The sequence below is a fragment of the Rhipicephalus microplus genome, chromosome 5 (genome assembly GCF_043290135.1).
Source record: "Rhipicephalus microplus isolate Deutch F79 chromosome 5, USDA_Rmic, whole genome shotgun sequence".
Classification (NCBI taxonomy): Eukaryota; Metazoa; Arthropoda; class Arachnida; order Ixodida; family Ixodidae; genus Rhipicephalus; species Rhipicephalus microplus.
In genome coordinates this window covers 91,843,314-91,858,621 of record NC_134704.1, presented here as the reverse complement: position 1 = coordinate 91,858,621, position 15,308 = coordinate 91,843,314, and the positions used below count along the sequence as shown (strand labels likewise).

The following is a 15,308-nucleotide window of genomic DNA, read 5'->3' as shown; positions in this document are numbered from 1 at the left end:
AGCACCTCCGTTACTACGAATATGCACACACCGATTATCGTATGACGGGTGGAATTATCTTGCGCAACATCGGCTACTGGAAATAGACCTTTTCAGCATTCCTCGATCAGCCTCGCCCTACGCGATGCCGTGGGCGTGGTGACTTTTCTTGCCGCAATCAATTTGTGCAAGCGCGTACGCGAACTCGTCGCATGATATTTTTTTATTGCTATTCATTTCAGACTTCGTAATTTTGCGTGTGGTGCGCGCATGGTGTGTCAACCTCCCGGTCACTTGGCGTAGTAACTGTACAGTTGTTTGCTACGTTATAGCTTGTGACACATAGTAGTTAATATGTCACATGCTGATATAATATAAATACCTGTAAACGTTCTTGTTGGGCTAGTTAGTTTTTTACGAAAAATTCCAGCACAATCAACAAAGGGAATGATGATGAGTCGGGCGAAGCGTCTGTCCATCTGCCTGTCCGTCCATCCGTCCGTCCGTCCGTCCGTCCGTCTGTCTGTCTGTCTGTCTGTCTGTCTGTCGTCTGTCTATCTGTCTGTCTGTTCATGCGTCCATCCGTCCGCCCGTTCGTGCGCCTGTCCATCTGTCTGTCTGTTTGTCTGATACTACTGGTTACGCCTTACGCAGGACAAAATTTCACAGAGGAGCTGTACCCCTAAACATTTGACGACGCAAATCCAAACCACCTAGAGGGGGGTTAGGAAAGACTACCCTTTCCTTTGTCCTATTTTCGGCTGTTTGCATCGTCCGTTTTTTTGGTATAATACATATATCACTGATGTTTCATTTAGTGCTATATCACAAGTGCACCTCATCTAATTTAGTCACATGATAAGAAAATCATTGCTCTGCAACGAATCTATAATTTTATTTGTGCTCAGTAATAAAAGAGTGCAAACATATAAGTATTAGCGACTTTAAGAATAGTGTTCTGGAATCATAACGTAACTTTCGTGTGTTTTACCTGCTGCATCGTCATATTAAGCTCAAAGATCCCTCGCAAAGTAGAGTACGAAGCACTCAAATCGTACACCACTTTTTTCTAAACAGGCAAGATCACTCATCATAGCCACTACTCGTTAATGTGCTTGTGTAGAGAACAAAACCAAAATCCATTGTTCATCACTTCAACATGATCTTGTTCTCATCTTGTATGTGCTTGGACCATAACACATAAAACCGATTGTATACACTTGAACGAAATGAAAGAAACATTCCGACTGCACTTTTTTTTACTGACGCTGGCTATAGGACATTCTGCCTCTGTGTGCGTCACAACCCCTAGATCATGATGTGCCACAGAGGTTGGGGCGAACCCCCCTCCTCTTAACTAGTTCACCAAAATGAGTAAAGGTGAGAATGCACTAACCACCAAACACATGCGGCAAGGCCAGACAAGAAAGATTCATGTCAAGACAAACAGATGCAGTTCGCTCAGATAAAAAAAGAAACTTTAAAAATTTAGGCAGCTTCTGCTGAATTCGAAAGAGAATTCTTAGACTGACCTTTCGGTTGTGGTGGCAGGTTGGGTGATTAGCTGAGGTTCTAAATTTAATCTCACCACTTCATAGTGTGCAAGACAGCTGCGCTGCTGATTCACCTTCACAGAGTGCAATGAATCTTCGAAATTTGGAAGAGTCGTTCTCTGTGCAATGCGACTTGTTCCAGTATTAAGCATTGGGTCGACGCCACTCACTGAAACGTATATATAAGGAGGAAATGGTTCCATAGCACTCGCTTAACAATGGTTTCCCACTTCACTCTTTGCAGCATATACCTTGTACTTCAAGAATAATGATTACTTCTCATTTGCGTGTACAACTTGGCGTACAATACTCTCCGTGTCCATTTTCATTTCTTCATGTACACGTTGGTTTTCTCTTCCAAAGCCTCGTGTCATTCATCGCTCTAAGACAGCTGTCATATGCTTCAAAAATATAGGCTCTCACTTTTCGATTTGCGATTATATAGAGGGAATGTCGATGCCTCACGCCTACGTCGCAAAGGGCTCTGCATAATTGCCGCATGTCGTTGCGTGCACACCGATAGTAACGTGCCAGAAGGAAATTGCCCGACGTTTCCATTTTCAGGTTCCGTCACGCAACACTTCTATTCCTTCCCATTGCTTACCCAACCACGGTTGCGGAATGAGCACCTCCATTTCATGCCGATTCCGTTCCGTGGAATCATAACTTGCCATTATTTCATTCTTCTCAATTCCTCGGAATAAAAAAAAACTCAGCCAATTCTATTTCCGGTAAATAATAGGCAGGTTGATTCCATTCCTACAATTCTTTAACGTGGGAAAGTCATAGCTTTATCGAGCTAAGCATGATTCTAACAACATAAAGCTGATGTCATCTGACGCTTAAGAACTGCAAAACTACGCTCAACACGTTACCACGGTCGAGGGATACTATAGCTTGGTGACTTAGCTTGTGCAGTGCAACCACACTACCAGTTCCCACAGGTGCAGTCCTCCGGCTACCTATGGTATTTATACGTTCAACATGATCTTTAAAAAAGAAAGTTAGTAAACACTTGGAAACAGTTGCATTAACATGTTTCAACCGTATATTACTTCCTTCGCGGCATCTCCTTACTATAGCAAGCAGCTTGAAACTTTTGCTGTTACTAACAAGAAATGCTTTCTTGCTCTTCCTAAGTAACTACTAAGCCACATGCGTTGCCAGATCTCTCGTAAACAGCACCGCATATCTTACAGTAATCGTGACACTCTTCAAAAAAATTTAGACCAATCCCAATTTTCTGAAATACTTTGAAATCAAAAGTTTGATTTTAAATTTGTCAATTACTTTGTTATAAAAATTATTTGGCAAAGTTATGATACACTTATAGAAGGGCAGATGATGATGTGTACAAAACTTCTATTATTTTTCTACCTTCTATGGCTACTAAACAGTACACAGTGTGCTATTTCAATGTACGAGCATATATAGCCTTCAAACAGCTGCTACAGTATACGCTACCAGCGATTCTACACCGGCTAGTCTTGATATTAGGGAGTTTTCGAAAGGGGACACCGTAGTATGGGGCCCCAAAGCAATTCGCGTATGGATGCTTTGGGTCAGGCAGGAGCAAAGTGTATTCGAATACGGTCGGCGGCGCTTTGAACACTCCCCCTATTCTGTGCCACTCAACTATAGGCTCAGAGCCGTCACTTCAGAGGGTGCCGTCAAGTTTGACTGACCCAAAACTTTCGGGGCAGGTTTATAGGCTCCCGCTAAATTCGAGAAATAGCGTTCCCAATCCAAAACCCAAACACAATTTGTGTTTTGCGCATGCGCAGTGGCCTTGACGCTATTTATTTGGGGCCCCAATATTTGGGACCCCTATTCGAAAACTTCTTATTCTATGTGCACATTTGGATGTGGGTCCTCGTATGTCATTCATTCATGCCTCTATGTATGTTGCTGGGATGCGTAGTTGCCATGGTAATTACGTATTTAGTGGCCACTATTTATTCTACATGCACAGTTGTACTTCGCTTAATATCCTTCATATACTTTTGTAGTTGAGTCATTCTGTTTTGACAATGAACATGCACTAATAAACTCTAGTTAACTAGAAATTGAGTAATGTAATAATTATTCGAGTCAGGACTGTTCGCGAACTGCTCTGCAAACTAGCAAGTTTCACTAATCAGCATTTTACTACCTTCACTTACTCGGAAGTTAGTGCCTGACAAGTAAACGGTTTGTATTTGGTTATTGAATAAGCCGGCCTTTTTTCGGAGAGGACATATTTAAATGAAAGGCGTTTTACTACTGAGTGAGCTCGAATGCGTTAATGCTAAAATGACGACTTAGCTAATCGTCACGTAGGGATTTCGGGAGGTACGGCCTTGATTTCGAGGGATCACCTTCAGCTGGCTACCCGAACCAATGTTTTCAAATGTATATTCTATCTCTCTCTATCCGGTTTATCCTGTACAAAGTGCACTGTTCGTCGTGTGCAAATGTGTGCTGCACTGAACTACAGACCTTTGCTATAATTTCAGGCAAAGGCACTCATGTGGGTAAGTACAGAGTCAACCAGTTTACACTTTTAAGGATGCTTGGCTTGTATACAACTAGCGCCCTACAATAAGAGTGTCATAGACATGCGAAGCACTCTTAAGGACGGTAATTAGTTTACAGTACAGGGGGACAGTATCGCAAAAGGGGGGGATTATATTCGACGAGACTGCGCGCAAGCTAGTATGCGAAAGCTTGCATTAAACACATGGATCGCACAAGCGTCAATGGGCATGATAACTTAGAGAAGCATTTTTTTTTAGTATGCATCCTAGTCACCGATGGCGGCCGGTGTAAAAACAAAGTGAAGGATGGGGAGCCGGCAGGTGGCTGAGGTGCCACCGAGAGAGAAAATTCGCAAGGTGTAACATCAGTATGAGTTCTGCAGGGCGGATAGCATGGCATGGAGCTGTGGTTACTCCTAGAATGGAGAAAAACTTCGCAGCAACATAGTCTATACAAGCACAAAATTATAGTAAATACGTTGCGTATGATGGTAACATGCTTGTAATCAGACAAGCCTCTATGCTGCTTTATTGTTAAATTCAGTGGTCTGTATAAGAAATGTTTGAAGTTGGAAACACAGCACGTCGATGGAAGTCGGCTTCATTTTTTTTTTCGAAAAAAGACGTAATTTCATGTCCATTCTATTCTGTGGAAAATGAAATAAATTACGTTTCATTTCTCCTAGCTTTGTCGCCATTCAATTCCCATTCTATTGCGGAGTCGCGAAAATGCGGAATAATTCTGGATTTACTACAATTTCGGAGCTGCAACCCCGCAACACTGTACCCGACTTAGCAATATCAACGCGGCGCTGGTACCGGCAACGGTGATAGACTGTGCCTCCTTATCAGGCACTTAGCCAACCCAAGCATTTCTTCATACCCTCGACGCGTCCTGCTGCCCATTCCGATATTGTACGGCGACATCGCATAACATAAGCGTGTAAAGTGCAGAGATTTTGGCAGCGAGCCGTCACAGATATATTCAACTCGTGCCGTTATCACCTTAGGCAGCAGCCATCCGCAAGAGTTGTAAAACACTAAGGAAATGTCAGCGGCTACGTGGTCTTTCCTTTTTTCGGTACAGTTATCTACAGTTCTTTCATTTCAGGTGTTCTACCTTACTTAGCGATAGAATAGGGGGCCTCTTTTTACGCACACACAAAAAAGAAAAAGTCGGTCTTACTCGAGCGAAGAATAACTCTTCGCTGATACGCCAGATAGCGCCAGAGTACCTGCTTTGCTGGCAGTGCGCGCACGCAGCAAGATCGGCGGAACAACACGCACTTATGCATCCCTCTCTCTCTCGTTAACGAGCCGGCTCCAGCCGCCTAGCTAGTTCACCATCGCTCGACACGCAGAGCGGCGGCTGTTCGTCTGGCGTTAGCAATCATTTACTGCCGGTTTGCGACGAAGTCGAGCCGGTGCGGCGGGCCGCACGTGCCTGATTTCCGGAGCCCTCTGCCCCTAGTGGTGAGCGTGAAAAGGAAAGCCGGTTTTCGACGTTATCCGACCGCTACGGCGCCTGCTGCATCTTGCGGAGTCACCGCGCAAGCAGACCAGCGTCATTTGGGAAAGTGAAAGAGGACGAGTCGCTTCCCGTCATTTTGCTGCTTGCATCGCACGGAACTCCACCATGCAACACTGCGCTCTCACCGAGGCCAACCTGAATTATCCGCAACTGCAGATCGATGATGACCCCAAGAAGCAGGCGACGGTAGAGAACATAGTACGCCCTCTCGTTCTCAGTGTACACACTATTTGCAAGATCCGGGATGTGTTCAACAGTGAGATCGAATTGGGCTTAATGAAAAATCCTCGTAGACCGTCGTCTCTGCAGATGGAGAACACCTATTTGCCGGAACTTCCCGATGGCACCGAGAGGGGCGAGTTCCTTGCGCTCGACTTGGGTGGAACCAACTTTCGAGTCCTGCACCTTCAACTGGATCCCGAAGGTGAGAAGCAGTTTCACGTGAAGTACTATTCCGTTCCGGAACCCATAAGACTCGGACCTGGCGAAAAGTTGTTCGACTTCCTGGCCGACTGCATTCACGACTTCATGGAGACCAATAACTTGATGGGAAAACGGATGCCCCTGGGTTTCTGCTTCTCCTTTCCGATGGTACAAAAGGCGCTGAATGTGGGAATTCTCGTCACTTGGACAAAGAGCTTCAACTGCTCGGGTGTAGTTGGTCAAGATGCAGTTCAGATGCTCAAAGACGCCATCGATCGGCGAGGTGATATGGACATCGATATTGTAGCCGTCGTGAATGACACGACGGGTACCCTGGTCAAGGGAGCCTTTCTAGATCACGAGTGTGCCATTGGCCTCATCTTGGGAACCGGCAGCAACGCCTGTTACCTCGAGAAGATAGAGAACATCGAAAAGTGGGAAGGTGATAAAACAGGTATCCGTGAAGTGGTGATCGACGTTGAGTGGGGTGCCTTCGGCGACAACGGCGTGCTCAACTTTATCAAGACGGAGTTTGACCGAAACGTGGACGACAACTCGCTGCTCGTCAACTCCTTCACTTTCGAGAAGCTCTTCTCCGGCAAATTTCTCGGTGAGCTGGTGCGACACGTTCTGGTCAAGCTTATTCGAGAACGAGCCCTCTTCGAAGGCAGGGCCTCCGAGACTATCCTCACGAAGGGCACGTTCACGACGGCTGACGTCTCGGAACTCGAAGGTGATGACGGCGAGAGTCGTGCGCGCGAGGTTTTGGCTAGGATTGGCTACATACGGGTAACGGACGAAGATATCGCTGTCGTGCGCTACGTCTGCGGTGTGGCGTCAGCGAGGGCAGCGCTCCTCGTGTCCATCTGCCTGGCGGAGCTACTGAATCGCATGCAGAAGCCGACAGTGACAATAGCCATCGATGGCTCACTTTACAAGCACCATCCCAGGTTTCACCGGCTTATGACCCACTTCATCACGATGCTTGCGCCAAACCGTCCTTTCAAGCTGATGCTCGCCGAAGACGGCAGTGGAAAAGGAGCTGGGCTCGTCGCTGCTGTGGCCGAGAGGCTGCGACGTGCAAAGTTGAATGGCTACCATGAGTGAAAACCGTGAATTTGTCAGCGTACAGTGCTGTGTGTGCAAGAAAAATGAACTTACTGCAAGTTCTAGAAGTGTACAGTGTATTTTGTAAATATAACCCAGTCCTCTTTGTTGTTTCTAAATCGTCTGATGTGAAAAAAATCCCCACTGCTTTCCGAGTTCTCAAACCTTGCAGCAGTTTCCTACAGTTGTAGCCGTTTCACATTACAGAAAAAAGTGAATAATGGGCATTAGGTCGCACCAGGAATTATGCCTTGTGCGCTCACGAACGTGACTTCCTTATAACGCTGAAAAAGAGCCACCTATTTTCCGGTGGTCGTAGGTGTTTCCTTTAAGTGCGTGATGACTGATGAGGCTGTATAGGACATCGAAAACGAAGCGAGAAAAGTTGGATTTTTCTGTGATGAAGTTTTGTGCTTTTCTCTTGATGGTCAAGAGAAAAGCTAGCATGTTGATCCCAGTCTGTGTATAGGTAACTACTCACTGTATTCGTTGTGTTTGAGACAATGCGCTCTCTTGGCGCATTGGTCCTATGAATTAGAGGCCTGTTATTATCCGCATAAACTAGCCGTGGTACGATTTCAAGAGAAATTAGATAAAGAGCTAAATTTTTAGTACTTACGATGCAGGGTGAATTCAGATATAGAAACCAAACAAGGAATCACATATGCGAAGGAAGTTTTCATCACGTGACTATATCGCGTGACTAGAAACAATTGTGCTCCTCGAAGGTGAGTTAATAAAAAGGTCTTCATGAATCGGTCACCTTTATAGGACCAGGCGTGTAAACACCGCAGGAAAAGCTGCGCGATAGACAAAGTTGTGGCAATCTGAATTTCATTATAACAATTGGAATCAGGAAAGTGATGGCGTGTTGACTTTACTTCAAATCACTTTATTTTCGTGCTTCCTTCGTTCAGAGAGAGGCATTGCCAACATATACAGCAGTGCCAACTTCTTCCGAGTGGTGAATGACACAGCAATTAGACAGCAGCGAAGATAGTGATTTGAATGCGTCGATTATTTATCTAATTCGTTGCCTCAGTCTTCCATATTCGTTGGCGTCAAGAACATTGCATTGTATCTCTAATAATTGACCACATTTTCAGGAATGTGTATTGATGTCATGTGAAGCGACAAGATGGTCTCCCCCGTCCCATATGGTGAACACCTGGCGTATGTCTCTATGCAGTTAAATATACAGTGTTCCATGTTTATGCAGTTCCTAATCTAGGTCTCAGAACCCAGCGGCAGACAGCTTGTAGCGTTTCTAGGCAGCCAAAATGCTGTATCGCGGGCAATTTATCGGTTTTAGACCATGAGAGAAATTTTGATGAAGTATGTTATTGGAAGCATTAATATCCAATGCCCTGCAGTCTACGTATGTTTTGTTGATCCGGATACCTTGTTTTTGGACTTTAAGGCTCATCAATTATATCATACGTGAGCTTCACCTGCACTTTTTTCTAAAGGATTGCGTTGTTGCAGTCTTACCTAACGTACTGTTTTCTTTTTTTTTTTCTGAGGTACGTAACAGACTTTGCGTAACCTAGACAACTGAAGAAAGTGTGTATATCGTGGGGAGGTTCTTGTTACAAGTGGAATATCTGCTAAAAATAACTACGTAAACTGCCATTTTTACTTGAAGTTGTGATGATGACCGATGCGGCCAATGAATAAGACGTAGATAAGTATTACCAAGTATATTTTCCATCTGCACTTTGATTCTTATCTAGTGAACTGTTTCTAGGCAACATCATTTACTCACAAAATCTCAGTTAACACTATAAGTAACCGCGAACGATATGCTTACGCATAGCATAAGATACATATTAGTATTGCCGCATTGAACAAGCAAGAAACGAATACGATGTGTTTGCAAGGTACTCGTAAACCGAACAGGCAACAAAGACACAAGCAAACAATCTTTTTGTTTATATTTGGCAGAACACGGGAAGGTAGGCTACGTGAGAGCCGGCTATCTTAACATCATAACAGTAATGTAATTATCAACACACAAGAAAGAAAAATTATATTAAGAAAAAAAAAACTAATCAGAGGCAGTATGCGCATATTGTATACACCATAGGGCTTATAATGCATGAATAAGCAGAGTATGTATGGTCATAGTCCAGTTCACACATCGGAGTCACGTTGCGGATAGAGTCTGTACAAAAAGCGGCAAGGTATAAAGTGAACTAAAGACAGTTCCTTGAATTTGTGTACATTAAAAATCATAGAGGGCTTCACTGCGCGCCTTTGATTATCCGAATGTGGCCATGGTTCAAGTATTTTTTCTAATAGTAAATGGTCGTCTGCCATGTAGGCCCGTGTGCTCAGATTTGGGCGCACGTTAAAGAACCCCACGTGGTCAAAATTTCCGGAGCCCTCCACTACGGCGTCTCTCATAATCATATGGTGGTTTTGGGACGTTAAACCCCACAAATCAATCAATGGTCGTCTGCCAAGTCAGTTCAAGTGAGTGTCTTCCATATAATTAAAGTGAGCTCTCCCACATCCGACTTGTGCAGTTTCTGCGTCGTGACCACAATTTCGTACCCAAAAAATGAACTAACAAAATAATTGTAGCCCAAGCCGAAAATTAAGAAAGGAGGCACGAGGACAGGATAAGACGCTTGCATCGAAGACAGGATACCGGTGTGCTATCTACCGTTTATGTTTCCTCGGTTCTTTGCACCGCAATAATTTTCTTAAACTACGCACCAACTCATTCTACTAAATCCTGTGCTATATTCCACGAAAGGAACTTTTCATGTTCTGTCTCAGTTAGTGTGCATCAAATCGAAAGAGTACCATTGTGCGCGGAAAAGCTTTTATACTCGTCTACTTGTACGGCTGCAAATTGTGGGCATGGCGCGAACGGCGATGGAAACAAACTGTTGTACAAGCTTGGAATGCAGCTGAACTAGGCTCATCAGAGGAGCCGATCGGTTCAGCGTTAAGGGCTCTCGCGGCCTCTGCTGCTCGCATTGCGCAAAAGCAGCCGCCGCGTCAGACACCGGATGTGGCGCCGCGAGGCGTGAACGCTTGCATATAATCGGTAACTGAGACGAACCCCTCCTCGGGTCTTCTATCTGTACGTTGCAAGGCCTGTACAAATGAAAAAAAAGAGCAATTAGGGCTACACAAACGCAGCTCAGATATCACGCGCAGGAGTGCCTGGCACTCGTCCAACAGCTCATGCTTCGCAGCGGCTCTGTAGCCTTTCACGAGGCACGTAGAAAGACCTTGGCAGCCCTTATTATGGCGATATGGTGGCCAATTGAGGATCCTCTGTTTGCCGGTGTTCTTGGCCTTCAGACAATCGGTAATCTGCTGAACATCAGTGTTGATTGATTGGATAAATGCCCACGCGACGTTTTTATCTGCTTCATTTTTTTTCGATTCTTTGCACATTCTTGTCGCCATTGTGTTCCAGATGTACGTAGCACAACTGCATCAATATACGGATACTCTAAACGATTGACTGGTCTAGACATGCAACAAAACAACGTGAGGCTGTTGGGTGTTGTTTATAATATACGTGTGCATCTACTGTTTTATATATGATCCTGTTGTGCATATCCTATCTGTGCCCCTTGTGAGAGCTACCAGTGACAAAGTTTAGAAAATGCGCATTAGTGCCAGGACTTTATATACCAACTGTCATAACAAAAGTATTAAATATATCCTAACTTGATTTGGGTGCACTCTAAAGAACCCCAGGCGGCCGAAATTTCCGGAGCCCTCCACTACGGCGTCTCTCATAATCATATAGTGGTTTGGGGACGTTGAACCCCACATACCATCATCATCAAATATACCCTAACTTTTATACGCTAATCAAACTAAAACTCCATAGCAATTACCGGATGCAAAATGCGTGCTTTCATTGCTTCGCATGGTATCATACGTGCTTCCAACTTGAGCTGTGTAACATCGCAATAGTTTGGTACAAAGCACAGCTTCATATCTTCTAATTGAAGTATTTTTGCATCTGTGAAAGCTTTTTGCAGAACATTTGCACTTTTCCACTAGTAACTGACATCGCAATACTGAAAACCTCATAATTTGCGTAATTCATTTAGCTGTAAGCTTAAGCTGCGATAAAGTCATTGGTCGTGTTTTTTGACAGCGACAGACTGGGATGGGAACACTAGCGTGAAGCGCCTGCCCTATGTGCCGTGGCTGGTGCCTGCGGCGTTTGACCTAAAAAAATGGGCCGAAGGTACCGACGAAGATGATGGCTGTTTCCCTTTACTACCGACCGGCAATAGCAAGGAGTCACTGCTCATCACATCAGAGACAAGCATTTCACCGATCGTCCCCGTTCTCCATGCGTAGTCATGCAAACCACTATTAAGCTTCGCAGGGGGATGTCTCGGAGCAGCACAAGCTCGGAAATAATAATATTATCAGTGTTTTCACGTTCCAAAACCACGATATGAATATGAGAAACATCGTCGTGGAGGACTCCGGAAATTTTGACCATTCGGTGTTTTTAACGTGCAGTCATGTCGCACAGTGCATGGACCTCTGTCATTTCACCTCCATCTAAATTCTACCACTGCAGCTGGGGATCAAATACGTGAACTTTTGGGTCAGTGGCCAAGCCCCGTTGTCACTATTCCGCTGACGCGGGCGCACGTATAGTATCTGAGTTATTCCAAGTTTTCAAATGAAATTTCTCACTTGACCGTGTATTGGGTGCCTGCCCCACACTACAGAGGCATGCTATGGAACTTTCGTTCACGTATTTTGACAGTATCGGTCAGCTCGACAAACTTTAGCTCTCTATTGAAACCACGGAATGAGAAACTACGCACGTCCTCACCCAGTCGACAAATTGTTCAGCCTTTTTTTTATTGTTTTTCTTCCATCTTCGATCTGAACACCTTGTCATTTGATTTCTCTCTCTCACTATTCCCCGTTTTGATCTCCCTCCCCACGCAGGGTAGCTAGTCAGTGATTAGCATGTCTGCTAAACTCCCTGCTTTTTAATAAAAGTTCTTTCCCCCTCTTTTTTTATTCTAGGTATGACCGTGTAAAAACAACACAACTTTTCACTATAAATATTCCCGCTTAATGAAATCGCTGAGAAATACATTATACAATCTTCTTTCATTCATCAATTGATAGCGATTATTGTGGTCTTATTTTGGGTCCCATTAGACACTCAACTTGCCTGAAAACGCGCTTTGCACATTCTTCACAATGCTGATTCTATAGAAAGCTATGCAGCTTATTTTAACACCTGGTATAATGTTCTCTCTGGAAAAGATGTCAGAGTATGGCATCGAGGCCATGGTTTTGACTCTCCCGAAGCTTGGGCGAAATGCGGTCGCAATATCATAGCTCTGAATCTCTGACTTTCTCAGAGGGGCGTCACACATGTTTGCCTCATCGTTTGCCTCAAACACTCTTATTCTGTTAATACGTTTAGCTATCCCGTCCACAAGCACATTTTCATATGGCAATAGCCGACGGCAACGTTAATTGTGATCGCGTTGTGGACTGCACTTCAGGCTATACGCCCCACAAAGGGAGCGTGACTTTTTTACTTCGAGCAAAATTTTAGTGGCGCATTGCAAGTCCTACACAAAACTTTCCAATAAAAATGCACTTATTTATAACGAGCAAAGATACATACAGCATATACGCATAAACGTTTAGAGGATACCGCGATAAAGTCCCCTATGTTGGTTTGGCTATTGTCGGTAGGGGCGGTACGTGTCATTCTGCACAATCTGTCGGAAGCGTTAAAAGCTAATTCCTGTTTATTGATGAAACAGCGCTCGTTTCGCTCACCAATAATATTGTCACGACGTGAAAACAGAGGTCTTGCCGCAGAGATCGAGACAGCAGAAGCAGGTCGGTATTTTTAATAGAACGCGCAAGCGAGTTCTTCTTTTTCATCCATTTCATAGTCCTTCATGGCACATGTGTGACTGCCATCGTCTTTCTTGATCAAGCACATGACAATATCTCCAGTGACAGTCTATCTCGGTCAATATTCTGTACAGTTTTCAGCGCCTTTACTGATCAAGCTTTGAGTCTAGGAGTTGGCCTCATAAAGCAGTCGTCGGCCAGTTGGCAACAGCTGTGGTGTAACCAGACTACATACATTTATAGAAGCTAAACAGCTGTGCGACTTATTTTCCCTTCCTCTGATCTTTTCGATTACTTGAAGGGGAACATTGTACTTCACTTCCTGACTTTTTAAAGATACGAGGTCTTGCCGGCACCAAATCTCTGCACGAAGTTTCTGTTTCATATTATCAGTACATAAGGAAGACATAAAAACAATGGCCTTGGCCAACTTGGCAGTACTTTGACAGATAAAAAGGTCTGATGATTCATAAACTACAGGAACGTAAGGTACACTCCACCCTTCACCGTAAAACGTCATTATATAGCACTTCAAAAAACTTTGTCTGCATTGTATAAAATCACATTCTTGATGAAAAGGTTCCTAATTTGGCACGACATCTACAGCAGCAACTAAGGAAGTCTTCTTGTGAAAAAAAAGCTGCAAAAAGTCTTAATAATTTCAGGGAGTTTGATTTCACGCCGCAGATTCTTCACCACAAGTAAACGACCGTATGTTAAAGCACAGGCTACGAGCTGTATTCTTGCGATCGTTTTGGCCAGTTTGAGCGATACTCCTAAAGGGTGAACATATTTTAGCTTTGACCTTAAGGACATTCCCTCCGCTTGCTCAGCTATAGATTATGGATGACGTCCTTATTGTAATGCCATTTTGGGACAAGAATACTTGTCATGCGTTCAGAGATCTCGGTGGGGCCTCTTTTCTCTCCTTATCTCTACTCGCTCGCACATACGCTTACATATATTATTACTCCGCCGCGGTGGTCTAGTGGCTAAGGTACTTGGCTGCTGATCCGCAGGTCGCGGTATCGAATCCCAGTAGCGGCGGCTGCATTTCCGATGAAGGCGGAAATGTTGTAGGCCCGTGTGCTCAGATTTACGTGCACGTTAAAGAACATCAGGTGGTCGAAATTTCCGGAGCCCTCCACTACGGCGTCTCTCATATTCATCTGGCCGTTTTGGCACGTTAAACCCAACACATCAATCAATTAAATATAATATTACCGCTGACGCAGCATCAACTGAATTGGTTCTGCCCAGGTATGTTCAAATTGGTCACGAAAGCTGGAACGAAGGAAGAAAATAGAGGGAAAAGAAAAGCAAGGAGATTAAGCAGCCTATAGGAAGCCGGTTTGCTACCCTGCGCATGAAAGAGGGATGGGGGAGATGAAAGAGAGCAGAGAGGGAAGAGAGGAACAGCACATTCGGCAGCACATGCGCGCACACTCAGTCATAGTCCAGTCTTGCCTTTCGCGGTGTGTGACATTGCTGTTACAGTCGCTTGTTCAAGTCGGTGTCACGTAGGAATTTCAACAGCGCTTTCGTCGTCTTCTGTTGCAATGTCTTTTCTCGGGCACTTGACAGAATAGTGTTCACAGACATTTGGCTGGTGTCGATGCGCGCAAAAGCGGACGCCAGTGACTGTCTCTAGATTTCATACAACGGACAGTCACACAGGATGTGGTGTAGCGTCTCTTCACAATGACAGGCATCGCAGAGAGCGTTGTCGGCCATTCTTATGACAAAGGAGTAAGATTTTGTAAATGCCGCTCCTTGCCATAAGCGATGAAGAAGGGTGGCTTCTCTTCGGTCGAGTCCAGTGGGCATGTGGAGGGCCATCAAAGAGGACAGGTGGTGTTGACGATTCGTATCGATGCTTGGTGGGCACCATGGTGGAAACGTGATTTCACGCGCAAGTCGCCGATGATTACTGGCAGCATCGGTCCGCGAAAGCGGTATGGCTTCTTCTCGTGTTCCTTCAAGGGCTGCCCGCGCGGCAGTATCGGCATGCTCGTTCCCTATGATACCGCAGTGACTTGGCAGCCATTGAAGCGTCACATGATGCCCTTTCTCGAGTAGAGTGTGGAGAAGGCATCGAATTTCGAAAACAAGCTGTTCGTACGGGCCGCGACGCAGTGCTGAGAGCACAGATTGTAGGGCAGCCCTTGAGTCGCTGAAAATCGACCATTGTTGCGGTGGTTCCCGATTGACCACACAAAGTGCAGCGCGCAAAGCAGCTAGTTCCGCTGCTGTAGATGCCGTGGAGTGGTCAGTCCTAAAGCTGATGGTAACACCTCTTGCTGGGATAACTAC

At 44.9% G+C, this 15,308-nt stretch overlaps 1 pseudogene across 1 annotated transcript; it reads left to right on the top strand.

The window, feature by feature from the left end:
* Nucleotides 1–4,873: 4,873 nt before the first annotated feature.
* LOC142817858 (hexokinase-2 pseudogene) lies at nt 4,874–7,228 on the top strand (annotated as a pseudogene). The gene has a single exon (XR_012895390.1). The product of XR_012895390.1 is annotated as a hexokinase-2 pseudogene (transcript).
* The last annotated feature ends 8,080 nt before the right edge of the window (nt 7,229–15,308 follow it).